Raw genomic sequence first — 22,529 nt, 5'->3', positions numbered from 1 at the left:
GGAAATGTATTATACAAATGGAAAGATGTATTATTTTCCATACACAACCTTAATGAAACTGACTTACAAATTAAGGAAGTGACACAGAACTTTCTCTGAAGAATGTTTCTGTACACTCAATATTTGACTGGCTATTTCATAGTAGCTCCTTAACTTGAAATTATGAATAAAATCAAAAGAAAAAGAAAGAGCAAGAAATGAGAAATAGGAAAGAAGATGATGATGAGGGATAGAAAGGGGGAAGAAAAGAGAAGAATAGCACTTTAGGTGGAGAGCCCAGACTCATGTCACCATTATGGTGCCCAAAGATAAGTTCTATACACATCCCCCACATGAGGCAGGTTTGCCTAACTCTACAGAAGTTATGCTTGCTGAGCCAGGACCATTCTGACACCCCATTTGAACATCAACACTGAGTTGCCTCAAGAATGAACCTCAATCCACAGTCAACTAGTTAATAATCTGCCAAGTCACAGTAATAGGAAAGAGAGATGTAAATACCTACTCAAAAAGGGGAGACCAGATATTAGTATCAAGAAACAGTACCAATGACCTAACTCCAGATGTCTTGGTCCTATCATAAAAACAAAAACAACATGAATAATCAAGATATTATATCTCCTCCAAAAGTTAGAATGTCAAATCAAACAATGTACAAAATAATGATTTTAAAATAGCAATAATGAATATGTTCAAGGAACTCAAAGGGGATATGAATAAATGCTGAAATGAAGATCACAAGAATATAAACAGTTAAATCAAACAGTGAAAACAATTCAAGATACTAAAATATAATATAATAAGCAGAAAAAGCCTCAAAATGAAAAATTTCAAATGAAAGCCTCAGAAGTAGGTTGGTCAAGTGATTTGATCAAGTCAGTTTCACCCAGAGATGTACAATGAACATAAATCAATAAACATAATTCATCTTATGTATAGATTCAAGGAAAGAAACTACATGATTATCTTAGATGCAAAAAAAAAAAGGTGTTTAACAAAATCCAATATCTTATTATGATAAAAGTCCTGGAGAGGAAGCTGGAGAGATGGCTCAGCTGTTAGGAGCACTCTTCCGAGGACTTGGGTTCAATTCCCAGCACCCACATGGCAGCTCCCAACTCTCTGTAGTTCCAGTTCTAATGAATCCAACCTTCACACAGACATGTATGCAGGTAAAACATCACAATGCATATAAAATAAAAATAAATCATCTTTAAAAGCCCTAGAGAATCTTAGGTATACGGAGAACATATCTAATCAAAATAAAGCCAATATCGAGCAAGCTCACAGACAACATCATGCTAAATGAAGAACAACTCAAAGCATTACCACTAAAGTCAGGAGCAGGGCAAGGATATCCAATTCCCCCTACTTTCTTATTCAATATAGAGCTTGGGGTTTTAACTAATGCCATAAGACAATTGAAAAAAATAAAGGGGATACAAATGTGAAGAAAAAGAAGTCAAAGTATTCTTATTTGTAGATGACATGATTCTATACATAAAAGATCCTGATGATTCCACTGGGAAACTCTTAAAGATGATTTAACACATTGAATAAAGTAGTAGGATACAAAATCAACACAAAAATCAGTTCCCTTCCTATATAAGAATGGCAAACATACCAAGAAAGAACTCAGGAAACAATCCTGTTTATGGTAGCCTCAAAAAGGGAGTGGAAGAAGTCTAGTCAAGGAATGGAAATACAATGGAAACTAAGATACTTGGGGTGAAAGAGGTCATAGATTTGTAGGAGTATCATTGTAAAAATGGCCATTCCACCAAAAATAATCTACAGATTCAACACATTTTCCAACAAAATTCCAATACAATTCTTCACGGAATTTGAAAAAATAATTAATATGGAAACACAAAATACTCAAGATAGCCAAAAAGTCTTGAAAATTAAAAAAAAAACTGCTAGAGCTAACACCATTTCAGTTTTACTGCAGAGCTACAGTAATAAAAACAACATGGCACTGGCATAAAAACATACACATTAATCAATGGAATAAAATTGAGCACTCATATATAAGTCCATACTACTAAAGATATCTGATGTTAATTTCAAAAAGGTCAGTAATAAATGTTGTAGAAAAGTTGTCATCTTTAATAAGTAGTGCTTGTTAAACTGCATAGCTATGTGTAAAAGAATGAAACTGAATCCTTATCTCTTACCCTGCACAAAACTCAACTCCACTGGATAAAGGATCTTAACATAAGACTTTGTGTACTGAATCTTGTAGAAAAGAGAGCGGGGAATATGCTTGAATTTATAGGTACAGAAAATGACTTTCTGAACAGGACTTTGGTAAGCAACAATTGGTAAAGACATGTCATAAAAGTAAAAAGCTTAAATACAGCAAACAACACCATCATCTGAGTGAAGAGGCAACCTACAGAATGGGAAGGAAAGTAATCCTTACTAACTGTACATCTGACAGAGGGTTAGTTAGTACCTAGTATATACAAAGGACTCAAGAAGAACTGAACATCAACAAAACAATTGAAAACTGAGGTGTGGAAATGAAGAATTCTCAAAGAATGAAATACAAATGGATGAGAGGTTTTTGTTTTGTTTTGTTTTGTTTTGTTTTGTTTTGTTTTGAGGGGGGTTTGGTTTGGTTTTTAATATTTAACATCCTTAAAAATAAGGAAATGCAAATTAAAACTACTTTGCCGTTTCCTCTTACCCCCGTTAGAAGGTTGGGATAATAAATCACACCAAATGTTGGTGTGGATATAAGGAAAGGGGAACGCCTATTCACTGCTGGAGGAACTGTAAATTGGTACAGCCACTATGAAAATATTTGTTCAGGTTCCTCGAAAACCTAAAAATAGATCTGCTCTTGGTTTTATACTCAAAGGACTCTATGTTCATATACAGAGATTTTTGTTCATCTCTGCTCAATGCTGCTCCCTTTGCAATAGGCAATAAATGGAAACATCTTAAATGTTCATCAAATGATTAATAAATAATGAAAATGTGGAATATTTGCACATTGTTCAACTGCTAAGAAATAATAAATTATGAAATTCACAGGAAAATGGATGGAGCTAGAAATAATTATTTGGAGTAAGGTAACCCAGACCCAGAAGGAAAAACATCACCTATTTTCTCATTTTTGAATGTTAGATTTGAATCTTTAGATATGTAAGTCTCATTTGGAATACCAATAGATGTGAGGAAACTAACAAGGGACGTAAGAGGGCAGTTTCAAGAAAGTGGGCATAGATTCAACAGTATAAAGAGGAAAGAGAGAATAATGGAACATGAAAGAAAATAGGGTGGGGAAAGGGAGGGGAGGGCAGAAGACGAAATATGGGGAGTGATAAATAACAATAAACCCTTTTAGAAATGTCACATGGAAAGTTACCATTGCAAAAGCTTCCTAAATCATGAATTTAAATGGAGTTATCTCATAACAAAGCAATACCATGCCTACTAGACATCAAAGCCTAACAAACAATAAGCCAAGTGCTGGGGCTAGAGAGACAGTTCTGCAGTTTAAAGCACTGGCTGCTCTTTCAGAGGACCTGAAATCAATTTCCAGTACCTACATGGCAACCCACAGCCATCTGTAACTGCAATTCTAGGGATGCAAACCCCTCTTCTAGCCTCTTCAGACACCAAGCATGCATTTGGTATACAGACATACATACAGGCAAAGCATCCAAAGAAACTTTTTTTTTTAAGACCAGTGCCAGGAATGGGTTACATCTTTTGGAGTTGTTGGCCATTGCTGTACCATAAACCTCTAAATATTATAGGCTATTGTTCTTATTTACCCTTCAGAACTTGAAAGTAAGATCCTATTTCTAAAAACACCATATACTAGAGTTATGGAACATAGATAAATCAAACTGCTACTGACCTGCAGCTTTATCCCTGCTGACTAGCGTTTACAGTATCAGAATGTGGGTTGTACATGCTACCAGAGTAGAAAAGTAATCATGAATGTACTGAGCTGTAAACCCTGCCAGCTATTACAACCAGCTTGGCAAGATATGCCCACTGGTATTATAGAAGCATGAATGTTATAGGTGTAACAACCAATTTCTGGTTGGATTTAAGGCCCACTTTACAAGAAAGCACCTTGACTGGGGTGTAAAAAAAAAAAAAAACTGTGGCTAGATAAGTCATAGGCTTTAGGGCTTTGAGTAAGAACCTACTACTGTTTTTCTGTAGGATAACCAGTGTTAAACCAACCTCTAATGACTCAACTCTCATCATAGAAGCTTCTTTTATTCAGAAAATGATGATTAATACCAATACTCCACAAGTGGTCATGGTCCAGAGACTAAGAGACTGGAAAGAGGATGCTCAGCCCTGGACGGAACATCTGTATCATACACCCTCACCCAAAGACTCAAGGATCATTGTGGAAGAGGGGGCAGAAAGGATGTAAGAGCCAGAGGTGGAGGTGGAGTAGAAGACGGTGTTTTCCAGACACAGCAGTTATAACAACATGCGCAAGACCACAGCAAGCTCAGGCCAGACAAAAATCCCAGCATGAAGAGGGGAGGTAGACAAGAAGTCCCACTTCTTAGTGAGGAGCTATTGACAAATGATAACTGCTGGAAGATGGAAAGTCGGTTTCCTTTAAGGGTGTGGCCAGTGGACCATACCAGCCATGCTCCAGTGCACAGCCACATACCCAAAAGTATATTGGCAGCACAAGTTGGAAATGATAGTTTTTTGTTTTATGCTTTGTTTTGTTTTTTAAAGGAGACACAAATTTGGGTGGATGGAGAAGAAAAAAAAGGAAATGGATCTGAGAGGAGTTGAGGGAGAAGGCTAGATATAATCAAAATAGATTGAAATAATTAAAAGTATTTTGAAGGAGGGAAGAATAAAAGGAAGAATTTGCTAAGGATCTTGTGTTTATATGACTATATATCTCCTTTGATGGCTTGAATAGATTTCACCTTTTCAAGTTGAATTATTAAACCAAAAGGGATTTTACTATACTTTACGGTTGTTTATATATATTTACTTTTAAATTTCTATTATTGGAGGTGGATTTAGATAGGAATTTGAATCTAAGTCCACAACACACAAGCTTATAAACTTAAGGAGACCATGTCTTAATCTGGATTCTTACTCCTTAGGAAAGACCTATGTTGCAACCCAGATGACTGAGAAAGAAGTTAGGCTTGAAAGAGTGGGGGGTTGATTCACTTAAATAAGCATGTTATATGCTATGCTCTATTCTATTTTTGTTTGCCCTGTTCCATTTATTTAATTTAGAAGAAATACATTGGCTATAATGTACTTCAGAATGTATGTACACATCTACTTCTCTTTCTCCGTGAAAACACAGGTAGTAACAGGTGTCTAGGATCCACCCTGCAGAATATGACAACTTCATGTATTTCAGGGCTTTTCAAAATGGACACTTCCTTATGGGACCCATGGGGAAGTGGATAACTTCCCTACTTCTCAAAGGAAAACAATGGAAATCTTAAAAAGTTATTTAACTCTAATATTTAAAAAACACCCAAATAATAAAACAATAGATATTAGATTTCCACATGTAAGAAAAACAAACACCCTTCTGTCCTTTGTTTTAATCAGTATTTTACTTATGTGGCATTCGCTGGCTGGTCCTGATGTTGCTCATCACAGAAAATGATAAGGAAAATATTTAAAAATATTGTGTGCAGAAACAGTCCCTGGAATGGATGTTGGAGGAGAAAGTATGACAGGGGAAGCCCAAAGGCTATTGGCTGGAGTTGAGACCAGTAATGTCACACACACACACACACACACACACACACACACACACACACACACACACCGCAGTCAAGGCAATGAGACAGAGGTGAACAGACATACCTGGTGATTTGACAGAATAGCTAATGGAGAGAAACAAAAGGAAATTCTGAGGTATCTATCCTGGGTACCCAAAACTACAGCAAGGCCCTTGGCTACTTCATATTTTCTTTAAGATCCTTTCACTTAAGACGTGCATTAAAGTGATTGGAATGGAAAGATGTGAATAATGATATATAATTAAGGCATGTGCTTTGAAGAGTCTCCAAGTGTAAAATAAAGTCATTTTTTTCAGTACATAACAGTCTCTTCCCAATAAGCCTACATGCGACTCTTTCACATGTTTTCTTTCAAATCTCACCTTTATCATGGAAACAGCAAAGGCTTGTATGCAATTATCTAGGCTCAAAACAAAAACTCAGAGTCAAAAGACGAAAGAGATTTGCAGTAGGTATGGTGCTAAGTTCAGAAGAACCAATCAAAAATATGAAATAAAACTGAAATCTAGAGTACATACTACAGACAGGCAAAAAAAGCTACCAAAGACCAATCACAGCGGTATCAGGGGTGGGCAGGGGGCATCCTAGTGAATGTGACATTGTGGCAGAAGTTACTTCTACAGTGGGCTCGACCCTCAGCCTGAGAGTGAGCCTATGCTATTCCTCAGCAGGTGGTAGAATATTCTAATAGTCACAACTAATGAGATTTTTAAAAAATGAAGTATTTATGCAGTAAGTTTCTTTGTTGGAATATCACTTAGTCCAATTATCCTTACTTTAACTCCTTAGTGAGGAAGAACTGAAATTTATTCTTTATGGATAAAGCAAGAGAATCACAATTTCTTAAGCATTACATATTTTTTTTCTTTATTCCAAAATGATCTGTTGTCATTCTGGTGGAAGTCAGAAAGTGAAAAGCCTGTGATCTAAGTTTAGATCAATATGACATCATCACATTCTGTACTGCCGCCACCTTCCACTCCAGTTCTGAAACACTCCAATTATCCATAAAATGACTGCTTTCCTAGGCTAGTATTTTTCTTAAATCCATCTACTCATTTAAGCTTTACAAAGCACTCGCTGTAAACATATAACAGGTAAAGCACGTTTCCCACATTAAGAATTGAACAAGATACTGCCTACAATGTACATCTGACAGAGTTACTAGAATAATGATAGTGTCCTTGGATGTAGTAAGAAAAACTAAGGTTACAGTGAAGATCCACAAATGTTCCTTGCTCAGAGATTTACTAATTTCTGTTTAAGAACATTAGTTTCCATGGTTATTTGTAAAAAAAAAAAAAAAAAAAAAAAAGGTCCAGATCATTTTCCAGCAGTGTCTAGAAAAGAACTCATTGTTAGATGAATTAATATATTCACCAATAGTGATTCCCTCTGTGCGGATGAACCATGCCTCCAAATAGATGCACTGAGGTGAAAGAGATACATCCCACAACTTTTGAAAGGTTCACTGTGTTCTAAAAATAGAAGGAACAATAAGTTGCAATAAAAAAGACTAAGCATTATAAGAAATATTCAAAGAACAATTAAGATCATCTGATAGAAGTTCTTCAAAGTTATCTCTCCACGTACCTCAAAAAAAAGAAGCCACACGGAACAAACGGCTGTCTCTCCCTCTAACAGGAGAGACGGCAACCCAACCTTCACATCAGCACCCTGTTCAACCTTCTTGGACACCCAGTCTTTTCAAGTTTGTCTCCTGCTCTTTCTCTAATCCCCTCTTTTCACAGCTTCAGCTTGGTGCTGAATGTTCTTCTACAGACTCCCATTTTATTTTTTTAATATTTATTTATTTATTTATTTATTTATTTTGTTTTTTTCGAGACAGGGCTTCTCTGTGTAGCTTTGCACCTTTCCTGGAACTCACTTGGTAGCCCAGGATGGCCTCGAACTCACAGAGATCCGCCTGCCTCTGCCTCCTGAGTGCTGGGATTAAAGGTGTGCGCCACCACCGCCCGGCCGGACTCCCATTTTAAAAGGCAGCCATGGGTGCAACCGATACCTCATCTCAGGGTGAGGATGTGAAGCTACAGAACCAAAGCACTCAGCAGCATGGCCAGTGAGCTTTTGAGATCTGCCTATCTCCACTCCAAAACACTATGGTTCAGGGCACACACACACACACACACACACACACACACACACACACACACACACACGAGAATTGAGACCATTTCTGTGCTGTGTTATGATTGAAACATATGGCTTTTTCCTGACATGTTATTGATTTTCCTGTTCTATTACTTTTACATTATAAGTTGCTCATCTGTCTCGCAGTGTATTTATTCCTTCTTTTCTTTAGTTGACTCAGGAAATCTCTTGTTTCCATGATTCCCATTTGGTTCTTTATCTCAGCCTCTACCTGGGATGGTTAATCTTGACTGGCAGCTTAGTGGTATTTAGAGTCACCATGGAAACAGGTCTCTGGACATGTCTGGGAGAGCTTGCCTAAACTAGGTTAATTGAGTTGAGAAGGTGCACCAAAGGGGAAGGTTGGGGTCCTGGGCTGAATGAAAAATGAGAAAGAAAGCTGAGCACTGCAGTCACCCGGCTCTGCTTGCTGCCTCAGGTGCTAGTTTGACCGGCTATCTCCTGTTTCTGCCACCGGGACTTCCTGGCCATGGTGGACTGTATCCCTTGAAACCATAGCTAAATATAATAATATTAATTAGTTAACTAATTAATTGAAAAATAAAAATAAAATATGCCATCTTTCCTTAAGTTTCTTTTGTCAGGTGTGCTGGTTTTTGTTTATTTTGTTTTTGACCAGTGAGAAAACTAACGCACAGACTCTTTTGAACTTCACATCCATCCTCTTTACCTTACTCAATAGATTTTCTATATTTGGGTTTGGGGAGAATTTATTGATTTTTTTAAATAGTTCTTCTGAATTACTTATCCATTTCAATATTTTTGAAGTCAACTGCTAGAGAACTGCAATCTTTTAGAGTTATGTTGCCTTATTTTCAGGTCTCCTGTGTGTGTCTAGACCGGGATTTGTACATATCTTGGGCTGGGTATCTCTTCCACTTCCTCATGAGAGCCTTTTTAAGAATCAGCCTTCTCCTGATTGTGCTTCTGTGATACTGAATTGTTGTGAAGTGTTGAATGAATTTCCAGTTTAATTCTAGTTTTCCTGTTACCTCTTTTGATGGTTATTAGTGTATCTGCTTCATTACCACAAAAGTAGAAAACTGCTAGTGAATATCTGCTGGATGCTGTAGATGACAGAGCATAAAGGGTAATTCCTCTGTCATTTCTCTTCTAGTCTTATAAACAATGTGTGACCCAGAAGATTATGTGAGTGATCTATGCTGCCACCTCTCACAGTGGCCAGGGTCCACAGACTCTGCTGTTAGTGTAGATAGAATGTACAGACTGTGTCTTCCAGTTCTCCTAGACATGCCTACTGGGATCTTGACCATTGTGGATTTTTAATCTCCTCTAATCTATAAAGTATCCATTGAATTTCAAGTGGAAGAGGGCTATGTGTATACAAAGATACCTTAACTCTTAAATGAGTGTAACTTAGCTGCAGAACATCTGCATAGCATACTCAAAGTCTTATGCTTGCTATGTGATATTTTGTTTGTGTTCTGACAAAAAAAAGCTTGCCTGGAGATCAGAGGGTAGAGCTAGCCACTAGTTAACCATAGAGACCAGGAGGTGGTGGCTCATGTCTTTAATCCCAGCACTTGGGAGGCTCACACCTTTAATCTCGGCACTCAGGAGCCTAAGAGAGGAAGTGATAAGGTAGGACAGAGACAGGATCTTGGCCCCTTTAGGTGTGAAGATCTGGAGAGGTAAGAAATCATTGGTGGCTGTTCCTCTGCTTCTCTGATCCTTCAGGTTATTGCCCTGATATTTGAATCCTGATTTTTATTGATAAGATTAATTAGGTTCACACTTCACATGCTTACTCTCAGCATTGTGCAAAAAAGGAAAAATACAAAAACAGCAAGAAATAGCAAGAACCTAGATACAGAAATAAAGTAAAAACGATAACAACAGACATGATACAGACAGAAATAACATAAGCCATAGAGACAGCTTTTATGCTTTTGAAAAAAATAATTAAAAGAAGAAAGTTGAAAATGGAAGGTAAAAGAAATTATAATATTCAAGAATGAAAAAGGAGAAAGCAGAAAGAAGGTGAACAGTGAAAGCTATATTTTTAAGAAAGAGAAAAAAAGAATCCATGGCTAACTAGCTGGCTCAACAGGTAAAGGCACTTTCCTACAAACCTGGGCTTAATCTCCAGAACCCACATACAGGAGATGGCTGGTACTGATGGCACTGCTCCTGTTTGTGCCAGGTGCTCTCCGAAGTCAAGTAGGAGTGTAGGGTAGTGTACCAACAGTAGTGGTACAGGGTGGATTGAACTTTCCACTACCCACCACAGTGGTTTTGTGAGGCCTTCTGTCTGGTCCCTACATGCAGCCCTTAGGACCAACTCAGTGTCCCCACCTCTAGCCGGTCACTGGAACTACCAATCTTAAAGAAAAATTACACTCGGTCACAAATCCCACTGCCTACATGTTTCAATGATTTTGCTTCAGTGTTCTTGGGCCAAAAGAAAGACAGTGAGTGGCCGGGACAGAGCAATGATGTTGGCTATGAGTTCAAGGAAAAGGGTAACTTAGGAATTTCTGTCTGAGTTTAAGTTTCCAGGGGCAAAAAGGCACATCTGTGCTAAAGATTCTGCTAGACTGTTTCAGGATTGTGAAGACTTGGAAAACTCTGAGCTATTTTTTGGTTCCTAGTATGACCTCCATTTCCCATCCCACTGTCTGTCTAATACTCTTTTAATTATCAAGTAAGACCTTCAAAGCATATTCTTAATGAACTGCAAGCTTCCACCAGCCCTAAACTAAGATTATCATAGACAGTATAGGGAACCCATAGCATGGATTCCCTCTTTTGCTGTAATCTGCCTCTTTGTGGTCTTCACCATTATATGTGGGAAATGCCTTGAATTACGACTTCCTTTGTTTTTATAACTATTAACCTATAGAAGAGGCTATAGAAGTTTATCTGTATGTAACCTCTTTGATGGTAGAGCCTTCTATCCAGGGCCACCTGAGTCCACACATGCAGGCCATGGTCACTAATGCCTGAAGAACAAACCATTTTCTATTCCCTTTCAGGTCACTCTGCATTGACGTTGTCTGTCCCCTACTGAACTGTTCACTGGACTAGGTGAGTCTTCTCTGGTTGTGTTGATTCCAAACCACCTGGAACCACAAAGTACTACTTTCTGCTAACCTGCCATCTTGTCTCCCACTGTTATTATTTGTGGTGCTTGAGACAGGGTAATGGATAAAGGAAAAAAATGTTTACTTAGTGTATGGTCTAAAGGCAGAGAAACTTGAGGCTCCTCTATGAGGATCTCTTGATCATAATATGGCAGAATATGAAAGCAGAAAAAAAATCATGTGGGTCTAGAAAAGAAATAATTTCACAGGAGAGTGTGGGAAAGATGCCAGTTTCACTTTATAATAACCCATTGTCGCTCCACTCTCAGGGAACTTTTATCCCTTTTCATGAGAATGGAGACCCTTGACCTAATTACGTCACAGAGATCCCTGAACTCCTCAAGACACACATGGAGAAAATGAGTTCTACCTGAAGTGCAGTAGGGGGTCAAACCATCTTCACACTATGGCAATTCTCATTTGTCTCTCTCCTATACTCATCATTCTAAAAGGAACACTACCAAAAGAAACCTGACAATACAAAGCCACATGAAGCAATTCCTGTCTCCAGAATATACATGCAATCCAAACTGGCATTTTGGGGAGTGACAAATAAAAGCTGCAGAGATCTGGGAATAGTTAAGATAACTAGGGAATTTTATCCTGGTAAATATAAAGACAGCAATAAAAAAATAACAATTCCTTTTTAAAAAATCCTTATTTTATCTTTAAAAACATATGGAGACATTCTGGAAATAAACACAGCAACTTCTCCATCAGAAAATAGTACTATTTTGTTCCCATGTTAGGCAAGGGTTATCTCTCTAACCTTGTGATGTTCTTTGAGATAGAGCTGACTGGAAGGGAGGATGTAAGCTATCAATGAGAACAATATCAGAACAGTTTGTTTCAGCTACAACTTATGACAGAAAAGGACAAAAACAACATTAAAATGGAGGTGAGGACAAGAGAGCAGGAAAAAGATAAGTGATGAAAAAAATTGCAACTGATAGTAAAACTTACATTGAGGCAAGTTAACCATAAAACATGCATTTTCCACACACACCCTTAGTTCAGTCACACATCCCATACTGATATAAATAGTTTGGGGTTAAAAGTGGCCAATCATAAAGATGAAGTCAGAATTCCAAGTCAATGCCATGGATGTCTGGAAAGTGTACCCTGACTAACCTGGCAATTGAGTGAACACAAGGAAAACTCTGCATGTGAAATCACCAGGGCCAGTTTCCCTGAAAGGTCATTAACTACTTATGAAATCATTTGTCCTATGGGGAAAATATCTTGTGATGTACAAGTATGGCCCAAACACAGCTTAACCAAGCAGGAGAACATGAGCTTTAAGTACATCAGCTGCCTGATATTCATGTTGTCCTTGACATGGGGCCAGAATCTGAGGGAACGTCTGCGGGAGAAGAGAGCACCAGCAGAGTGATAAATACCAAGGACAAATGCCCTGAACATTCTGTAAACTTTGGAGAACGGAAGAACAGGGTCATGCTCATGCAATAGTAGAGAACTTTCCTGAGTTGGAGTTAGAATTAAAGCACTGGCCAGACAGAGCACATGGAGCTGAAAAGCAAACCACTCTACCCCTAGAAAACAAGAACTGGAAGAGATGTGTTTTCTTCCAATACTTATCACCAGTACTGATGACATACACAGCATCTTAACTGCTTCCACAGAATAATGTCCTTTCTACCCAGGTTTTAATTATTTAAGAAACAAAATAAAAAGATTATGGTGGAAGCCAAAATATTACTGATCCAGGTAGGTAGACACATCCAGGTAGGGATGGAAGTCAGAAGAACTTGCTAATTTAACACAGAATTAGGTCAATTTGCCATCTAATTACAGGAATACTGGATGGGTGCCAGGTCCTCTCCATGCTTGGAGGAAACAACCTGAGCTTATATACTATGGACAAGTTCCTTCCTACTAGGGAGGAGGCAAAGGTGTCTGCTGAGGATGATAAGAATCTCAAATGGGTGATAAGAAGAGTAAGATGATAAGTACCGATCAGATCTCAAAACCAAATACACTGCGATGTTGGTAGAGTTCTTCATCTATGGAGCTTCTTCTGTATCCCCCAGAAGCAGGGATCTTTGCATCGTCTACTATAACTGTTTCCAGAGGAAACTGAACTCACTCTGAAGTAATGACATTGGGTGATGCAAGGGGTAGCAGTAGATACTGTGGTACACAGTCCCCCTTCAGAACTGAGGAGCTCATCCTCTGAGTAGTGAAGTTTGGCTGCAGACAGATTGATCACTGATGTGTTCCACTGCAACTACTCCCAGTCCTAAGAAAGATGCTTCACTAAGTGTGACATCCCTTTTGAGGAAGCCACCTACATGCAATAGCTGGTCACTGAAGGGTCCAAATATCTCACCTCTGTCTCTACAGGGTCAAATGTAAAGGAGTATTTTAGCTCCAAATCCTCAGATAGAATCATCTGAGACCTTTAGGTAAAATAGGTTGCAATGACATATAATGGGATTCAAATGAAATAAAATAAACATCTTTAAAAGGAACATTTATTAATTTACAACAAATATTTATTAAGGCTATTCTGTAGAGAGGTACTAAGTTAGGTCCCATGACCAGCTAGATACCTGATCTGTGGCTGTGTGGTTTTAGTTTGATTTGGAAGAGGCACATGTGTGGCTAAGAGGAATGGTATGAGGTCTACAGAACCTTCACAGATCCAGCTTGTAACATTTGAAGGTTGAGCAAAACAAACCAATTTACCCAGTGATTGTTGTTGCTATTGGGCTCTTTTGTATATTGTGTGTTTATTAAGATAGTATCTTGCTATAGTCCAGGCTGTCCTCAAACTTAGCAATCCTCCTGTCTAAACTCCCCATGTACTGCGATTACAATCATGCATCACCCAACCTGGCTCCAGAAGTATGTTTTACTGTAAATGTGTTATTATACTTCCTCATGACAAATATTGTTTATCTGGATGATATATCCAAATAGGTGAGACATTTTCTAAGTCATCTTCAAAAGGCCTCTCAGGGATGCCTGTTTTCATGATGGTTAACGATTCTGAAAATGTGTTTTATCTTGCTTAGGCTTCATACTTACCTTTTAAGATCTTAAAAAAGTATGTAAAGGTCCTGGTTTTTGCTGGCTAGCATCTGCTAGATGAATCTGTTGAGCTTTATATATTAGAATTTCTTAGTTCCCTGCTGACTCATTATCCACATATTTCCACTATTATGAAATTGCTGATCCACTAAAGGATGTGTGTTTGATAGTAATCAACTGTAAAATTAGAGAACATTGAATTCCATGTCCAAACTATGAGATTCTAAGCCTTTGACAAAGAACCCAGCATTTGAGGATGAATTACGAAGTGGAGACATTGTTTGATTTCTCAAGAAAAGGAAAAAGTGTATAATAATAACAAAATGAAATGGAAAGAAGAAACAGCAGAACTGTTTATTCTGAAGGTGAGCAAAGTAGAAATTGAGCTGATGGCCACTACAAGAAGGAGAGAATCACTACGGATAGTAGTTGGCTTGGTACTCACTGCTGACAGTATTACTGGGCCTGCTTTTCTTGAGTCTTGAAAATATTTGCTCAGAAAACAGGCTAGATTGATTAAAGGAAAGTCACCCCCAAGAGGCCAAAAGGCAGGGAGAGGATGTTAAAGCTATTGGTGTCAACTAGACAGCTGGATAGTATGCTGGAAACACCAAAAAGGAAAATGTGTTGAACCTGGGAAAGGCAAAGCTGACACCAGGAAGCTACCTGACAGGTGAAGAAAGAGTTTTCAGTATCTGTTTTAAACCACCTTACCTCAAAGCCAGTATGGAGCCTTCTGGGTTCCAAGCTAAGAAAAGACACCAAGGACATGAACTGAGTCAGAGTTCACAACTGGGTGAGCTACAGTGGTGACTGGCCTGCCATGAAAAATGGTGTGGCACCTATTGATGCAAAATAAGTATGAATGTCATGGGAGTAACCAATCACTTTCTGACTGGGCTTATGCCCAGTCCCCAAGATGAAACTCATATCTGGCACAATAATCAGAAACAAAGTCTTGAATGTTCTACTAAATGAACAGTGTTAAACCAACCCCCAGTGATTTATTATTATCCCCATAATACATCTCTTAACGCTCATCAGATAAGCTTTCTTTTTTTTTTTTCAGTTGATGGTGATTATCTCAAAGAACCATAATTGGTCAAGATGCAGAAAACAAGAAAATGAAGAATGTTCTGCTCTAAAAGCAACATCCCTAGCATACATCCCTCCCAAGGCTCAGAGATCATTGGAGAGAAGGGTAGGAAAAATTGTAGGAGCCAGATGTGATAAATGACTGCAAGGAAACGGTGTTTTCTGAACACAGCAGTGGGACAGTTGCACATTTGAACTTGATGCACTTGTGACATCATACATAAGACCTGTGCAAGCTCAAGGCCGAGCAAAATCCCAACATGAACAGGGGAGGTGGATAGGAAGCCCCACCCCAGTTGAGGAGCTATTGGGCAACTGATAGCCACTGGGAGAGGGAGAAGTCCATTTTTCTGAAGCATGTGGACCCTGGTAGGTCCACCACACTTGAGTGGAAGACCACACATCTAAGAACCATGGTAGCACAAATTGTACTTGAAGGGGGAAAAAGAAAAGAAAAAAAAAGAGGACATGAAATTAGGTGGGTATGGAAAAGGGGTGGATCTGAGAGGAATTTTGGAAGGGGAGATTAATATGAAAAAATGCACTGTATAAAATTTTCAGAGAACTAATAATTTGCAAAAGAAAAGGGAAAAAGTTAAAAAGAAATCATTTTAAAAATAAAAAGAACTGAACCAGGAAGTTAAGAAAGGGAAACAGAGACCCAAAAACACCTGAAAAATAGAAAGCCCAGCCAACTCCTCTGCATGAATGTGGAGACAAACCACCAACAAAACCAAATCAGAGGGGTCTTTTGTATATTAGAATTAGCTTGTTTCTTGTTTTCATTTATTAACAAGCTCAATGTATTTGCACTTTATTACATATGTTTTTAAAATTTAAACTAAAGTTCAGAATGGATTCTTGACATTCCCTCTTGATGAATCAATTATCTGATTTAAAATGGGTTGCAAGATTTCACGATACCCATGTCACAATCAATACTACTTCCCGAGCATAGTAAAGCATAATAATGGAATAGCAGTTTCTGGTGTTACATAGTCTGTTAGTTAAGGAAATGCTGCCTGTAGTTAAAGGAGAGAAGATAAAAATCCCGTTGGGTTAACAGTAAATGTTCACTTCACGGGTGCATGAATTCAATTTTTATTTCTGCTTGGAAGAAAGAAGAAATAGGGGCCCTCTGTTCTTAACCAGGCATCTAGAACCTGTCTGTCACTCTCAACATTGCTGACACACCAGCTTGACCATCCACACCTACTGGTAAATGGAGATAGAATAAGAGATTGATTGGAAGGGGTTTCAATGAGCAGGGTCTATAATCTATATGGAAATTGTATTCTAAATCCTATTGAACGAAACAAGTTCCAAGGTCTCAGAAATACTCAGGAAAGTCTGCAAAATGGAGCATCTGGTTCAACACTCCCTTCTTGAAGTCAATTTACCCTACAGAAGCGACAGTGTACACCAAGATTTTTAAAGTCATGGAGATTCAAGTGATGCATAAATAATTTCATTATAGGATCCCTGCCATCGTCAAAGCATTCAAAAGGCCTTTCTGTATAGAATCAAATGATATTTCTATGCTATTGTTTGCAGCAATATGTCCCTGTGGTCTATCTACTAGTCATTTTCTAGCTATCTGAGCCGTTCATTGCAGCCCTAGAAGATGACTGTGTCATTAGCCAGCCTCACAGTTCTTACTCCGCTTCTGTTTATTAAATAAACGTTGCTAAGGTGCCAGATTCCATGGTCGTCTCAAATACCATTTTAGGCGATTGTGGTAGCTCTTTTCCCTAACACTGAGTAACTTCACTCTCTATAGATGTCTTCTGTGTCTTTCCATTATTTCCAAACCCTACTCTCATTATTTTTACCATAAAAGCCTATTTGCTGCAGATTTATCTTCTCATAAATTCTTATACGCTTTCTATTTTCCTCTTTTCCTGATAATTAGTTATATGGGAGCTTATTTCTCGCCTACTATTTTTATTTTAAGCTAGTTTTTTTTTCCCTGAACATTCATCTCCTAAGGAAAGCTCTTACAAGGAAGGCTTGAAAATGTTGTATGTTTATTCCCAAGTATGTAGCATAAAAAAGAATAGTAAGTGCTTACAGATAAGTTTCACTTCAAAATATTTGTGAGAAATTTAAGTTGTCTAATTAATATACTCAATTTTGTTAGGTAATTTTTTTATAAGAAGCATAGACGTGTTTTTGCCAATTATGAGCTGCTTTAAAAAGGGAAAGAAGAAATAGCAACCATGGTGACAAATATTTGACACTCAGCAGGATCTATTTTATGCCTTTCATGGAAGTCAAGTGTGGCCATCCTTATTTCTCCAAAATGGGCCATGGGTTGGAGTGATGAACTTCGTAGTTGCAGCTATGAGAGTACAGGCCTCCTCCACATTCCTCTTCCTCCTGGTTAGAGGTTAACCTGGAGCCACCCAGTACTCAGCATGTGGCTGCTATCAATGTCTGGGACACTGGAGGGCTTTGGAAAGTGGAGGATGTCTATGACTGCATTACTTGCATGTTTCATTATTGACTTTGCAGCTCTTCATTGCAATTCTTAATCTAATGCATTTAGTCATGTATTTGTTATTATTGTTGAATCTGATCTGCATACAGCATCCTTTACTCCAAGAACTAATTACACAGAATATTCCCCAAACCAGTTACCATCTCCTTAAAATACACAACAGATAGTAAATGGAAACTTCACTGATACACTCAAGATAAGGACCTAAATTTCCAAATAATAATGGTAATGATGATTACTTTGTTACATGTTATTAACTGGGTGAGTGTTTCTTCCATGGAAGCACATCATAAGATGGTCCTTGCTAAACATCAGCACATTAATCTTGGACTTTATAGCTTCCATAACAGTAAAATATAATTTCCCATTCATGTGCTATGGCATCAAAAATAGACTAAGACACAAACTAAAATCTTACAAAATAGATAATGTACTCGATTAAACACTGGAATTTTTAACAATGCATTAGTATTTTAGAGAAGCCAATACTAACAAAGTGCACAACCAAACTGATTGTGTGATGGTAGTCAATATTCTGGTGTGTACACCTTCACAGTCAGACCAATTTAGATAGCAAAAATAACTTGATTCCACTGAAGTTAGGACTTCATTTCATGTTTGTCTGCGTCTTATTGAATCAACATACTGTGCCTGCTGTAATAGCCAAGCAAAATTTATGTACATTTGTATACATGTTTATAATATACTATATATAAGCTCAGTATTTTATAAGTAATGCATTGGCTCCTAACAAAATCTCTCTGTGTTGTTGTGTGCAGGTATATACAGGTGTCCATGCACATGTTACATACATGTTTATGGAGGTCAGAAGTCAATACTGGGTGTCCTCCTCAGTCACTCACCACTTATTTTTCCATACAGCATCTCCCATCAGTTCAGCTAGACTAGCCAGCCAGCAAGGCCTGGGGATGCTCCTTTCTCTACTTCCCCAGCAGTCTGATGACAGTGCTTTTTAAAATGGGTACTGGACTCAAACTTAGGTCCGTATGTTTACACAACAAGGACTTACTTACTGAGACATCTCTCCAGTTCCTTGTTTCTAATATTATCTTGAATCACCTGACATGGACTGAATTAGGCTTGCTTAAATTTTCAAGTGTTCATCAGCAAAACCAGTTGGAAAGTTGCCAGAATTTGAAAGATTGTAGTAAAGACAGAGGAAAGCAGCAGTTGTAGACATACACTGTGATAGGTTATGCTCAAATGCTGCTCAAACAAGAGATCAGTACTGAAGCAACTTCCCATGTGCCTCTGAATGTCCATGAAGCAGCATTATCACAGTGGTTCTCAACCTGTGGGTTGGGACCCCCACAGGGGTCACATATTGGATATCCAGCATGTCAGATATTTACATTACGATTTATAACAGTAGCAAAATTACAGCTGTGAAGGAGCAACGAAATAATCTTATGGTGGGGGGGGGGTCACCACAACATGAGCAACTATACCAAAGGGTCACACCACATTAGGAAAGTTGAGAATCACAGTCCCTGGACCAGCAGGGCTTACTCATTCTCCTATTATTTCAACATAAAATTCTATAAAATTCTGTAAGCTTTTTAATGCCATGAACCATCAGCAATATGGCAGAAAAAAATCTATGAAATACTTTGAAATAATGTTTTTAAATGTGTAAAACTAAAGAAATGGGAAAAAAGAACCAATTATTTTTAAATTCAATTAACAGACTACTTTTTAAATATAATCAGCATTATATTTTAATGCATTAAATAATTAGATCAACTAGCAAATTCATGAATTAAAATATTAAAATAGGGATAAAAAGTGAGGATTTATAAATGCTGCATCAAATATAAGGTGAAATAAAAAAATCTTAGATTATTATAGCAAAGTACTTTTAATTTATTTTTTTATTCATTTTACATACCAACCCCCCCTCCCTTCCTCCCACTTCTCCCCTACCTCTCCCAGTCCACCCCCATCCACTCTTCAGAAAAAGTAAGGCTTCCCTTTGTTTTGGGGAGTCAACAAAGTCTAGCACATTCAGTTCAGGCAGGACCAAGCCCCCCACCCCCCAACCCACATCAAGGCTGAGCAAGGCATCCCCACCATGTGGAATAGGCTTCAAAAAAGCTACCTCATGCACCAGGGATAGATCCTTGTCCCACTGCCAGGGTTCAGACCAGGCTACAAAACTGTCACCCACATGCAGAGGGCCTATTTTTTTAATGCTACTGTGATTGTTACTTTCAAAGCTAATGGAAATACTAAATTCCAACTGAAAACTTGTAAAAACTTTTTCTTCAGTCAATGCATGCAGATGCCCTATGTTGTAGATGTAACCAACCGTCTTATTAAATAAGAAAGACAGAAACAATGTAAAAGAGAAAGCCGAGAAGTCAGAGCTCAGAGCTAAAATCTCACCCTTCCTCCTGCTGTCCCAGCTTCGCGAAAAGAGACCTACCTCCTGTCGGTTCGTTTTTTTAAAGTATGTTGTTCTGCCTTCTCATTGGTTGTAAACCCAAACACATGACTGCCTCGTCACTGTCTGAATGTACAGCCCCCTAGGTCTTAAAGGCATATGTCTCCAATGCTGACTATATCCCTGAACACACAGAGATCTTATGGGATTAAAGGCGTGTGCCACCACCGCCCGGCTCTTGCTATGGCTCTAATAGCTCTGACTCCCAGACAACTTTATTTATTAACATACAATCAAAATAATAATTCAGTACAATTAGATTATCACCACATTTCCCCTTTTCTATTTTAATAAAAAGAAAAAGAAAGCAAAAGGTTATAACTAACAAAAGAAAAACTATATACAAAAGTACAATAACTATATACCATATATATAAGTAATAAATACCTAAACAGGTATTTGACAAATCAGAGAAAATAATTCCATTATCTATCCTATTTTGGTAATTCCAAGATGTATCTAATGTACTTTCTATCCTAATTAATGTTCAACTATAACTAACTAATCTTCAACCATAACTAACTAATCTTCAACTCCCTCAGAGACCCAAGAAGGGAATAATATTAGCTAACAAAAATAAAAACAGGAAGTGCATGCAAGCAACTTCCAAAAAATTTTGTGAGTTGACAGAAACAGCCAGCTGCCTGGGCAGTCACCTGAGGTTTCTCCGCAGTGTTGGGGCATCATCTTCAGCCTATAGGCTTAGTGTATCTGACAGACTCATTTGTGAAGTAGGATGTACACAAGGTCAACAGTTCAACCTCACATTGGGTGAGAGCAGTCCACGTACCAGAAACACCTGAATTCCACTAGTGTCCTGTCATGATTCAGGATTTTAAATTCTGGAAATTGTTGACAGTTTTTTAATTCAGCTGTCCATTCTTCTTGGCTGTGTATATATGGCTTCATCTCAGCATCCCCTTCTTCTCCACATCCCTCTATTAAATGCCAGTCTACTTTTGAGAGGCATGAGCTTTCAGCTGCTGTTCCATTGTACAACAGAATCCATCGGCCCTCTGCCTGTTAAGCTGCCTTCGAAGAAAAGGGCACCGTACCTTTTCCGGATGCGAAGGCCACTTCAGGGATGGGGCCATATTGTCCTGGCCTCAGAAGATGCCTTTTGATAAAGCCATAACCACACTTGTTTTGGCAAGAATCAGTAGTCCCTTGTTTCGTGATCTGTCTGTCCATTTTGTCCTGTTGATTCGAGGATACTTTGTTGTCCAGTGGCTAACTTTTGCCAGAATGAAAGTTGACTCCATATGCAGTTTCTTCAATGCCCATATTTTCTCTAAAGTAGATTGGTACTGCCAGGAGCCGACATGTCTCAAAAAAGAAAAATTTTCTAAGTTATTAAAACATTTTAAATGCCATATTCTGTAGATCTCTGAAGGGTTTGAAGATGACCTGTCTAAAACATCTCTGCTCAATTTTTAAAACATATCTAATATGACTACAAGTTCTATGATAATGTCTAACTACTAGCTTTCATTTCTTTATATCCTAATAGTTGATAATAATAACATTCAAGGATCAGAAATTTGCATTACATTGTTAAATGGATGGAATAAATACAATTAGAAATATACATATAGCATTTTCTAACAATATCAGTTTCAAATTTGTGTACAATATAAAACAATTCAATCCAATGTAAAGTATTTAAAACTAGTAATTGTCTTTTTCTTTTCTTTCTTTCTCTTTTTTTTTTTTTAAACAAGAACTTTAAATCTAATCTCCTTTGCTTAGCCTTTTTCCTAACCCTTGACAATAACTTGTAACCAACCCCCCTAAACACTGAAAATTATCCCAGACCCAAAACCCATTAAAAAGACCAAAAAACCACCCGCCCCACACCACCTCTTTGGGAATGTGGGCGTCGTATTCTTAAAATTGCTTCCTGCTGGGTATGGGCGAAGTTTTCTTTATCCTGAAAGAAAAATTTTAGGTTAATTGTCAAATTCTAGGAGAGGTAACTATATCCTTCATTATCCAGTCTGTGTATAATGCCAAAGTTGAGGGTTTATCTCAAGTCCTTATTCAAGTAGTCTTTGAGACTGGATCATCTCAGCTAGTCATCTCAAATTTGCTCTGAGCACCTTGTAGTTCAAAGCTGATCTGTGGATGATGTTTGTCAGCTTAATGATATTATTATTGTCCACGTGGAATTGTTGTTGTTGTGGGGCCCCATCTTCTTTCTGGAGACTTCAGTTGATGTTAGGCCTGGCCGTGATTTCCTGCAGAAAACTGATAAGAGACTCGAACACAAAAACATATATATGCAGCTAGCCTTTTTTCTAGAATTAGTTAGTACTCTATGTGACCATTCATATCTTAATAAAGTTTAAAATGTATATATATATATT

The 22,529-nt window shown here is 37.9% G+C and overlaps 1 long non-coding RNA gene across 1 annotated transcript in view; it reads right to left on the bottom strand.

Annotated features, from left to right (window-relative positions):
• The window catches only part of LOC143267798 (uncharacterized), a 291,852-nt gene that overhangs the window by 64,378 nt on the left and 204,945 nt on the right, over window positions 1–22,529 (bottom strand). The gene's annotated exons all lie outside the window — the stretch shown is intronic.

This window comes from Peromyscus maniculatus, chromosome 11 (genome assembly GCF_049852395.1).
Source record: "Peromyscus maniculatus bairdii isolate BWxNUB_F1_BW_parent chromosome 11, HU_Pman_BW_mat_3.1, whole genome shotgun sequence".
Taxonomy (NCBI): domain Eukaryota; kingdom Metazoa; phylum Chordata; class Mammalia; order Rodentia; family Cricetidae; genus Peromyscus; species Peromyscus maniculatus.
The sequence above is the reverse complement of the archived record's forward strand: the minus strand, read 5'-3'. Positions and strand labels throughout refer to the sequence as shown.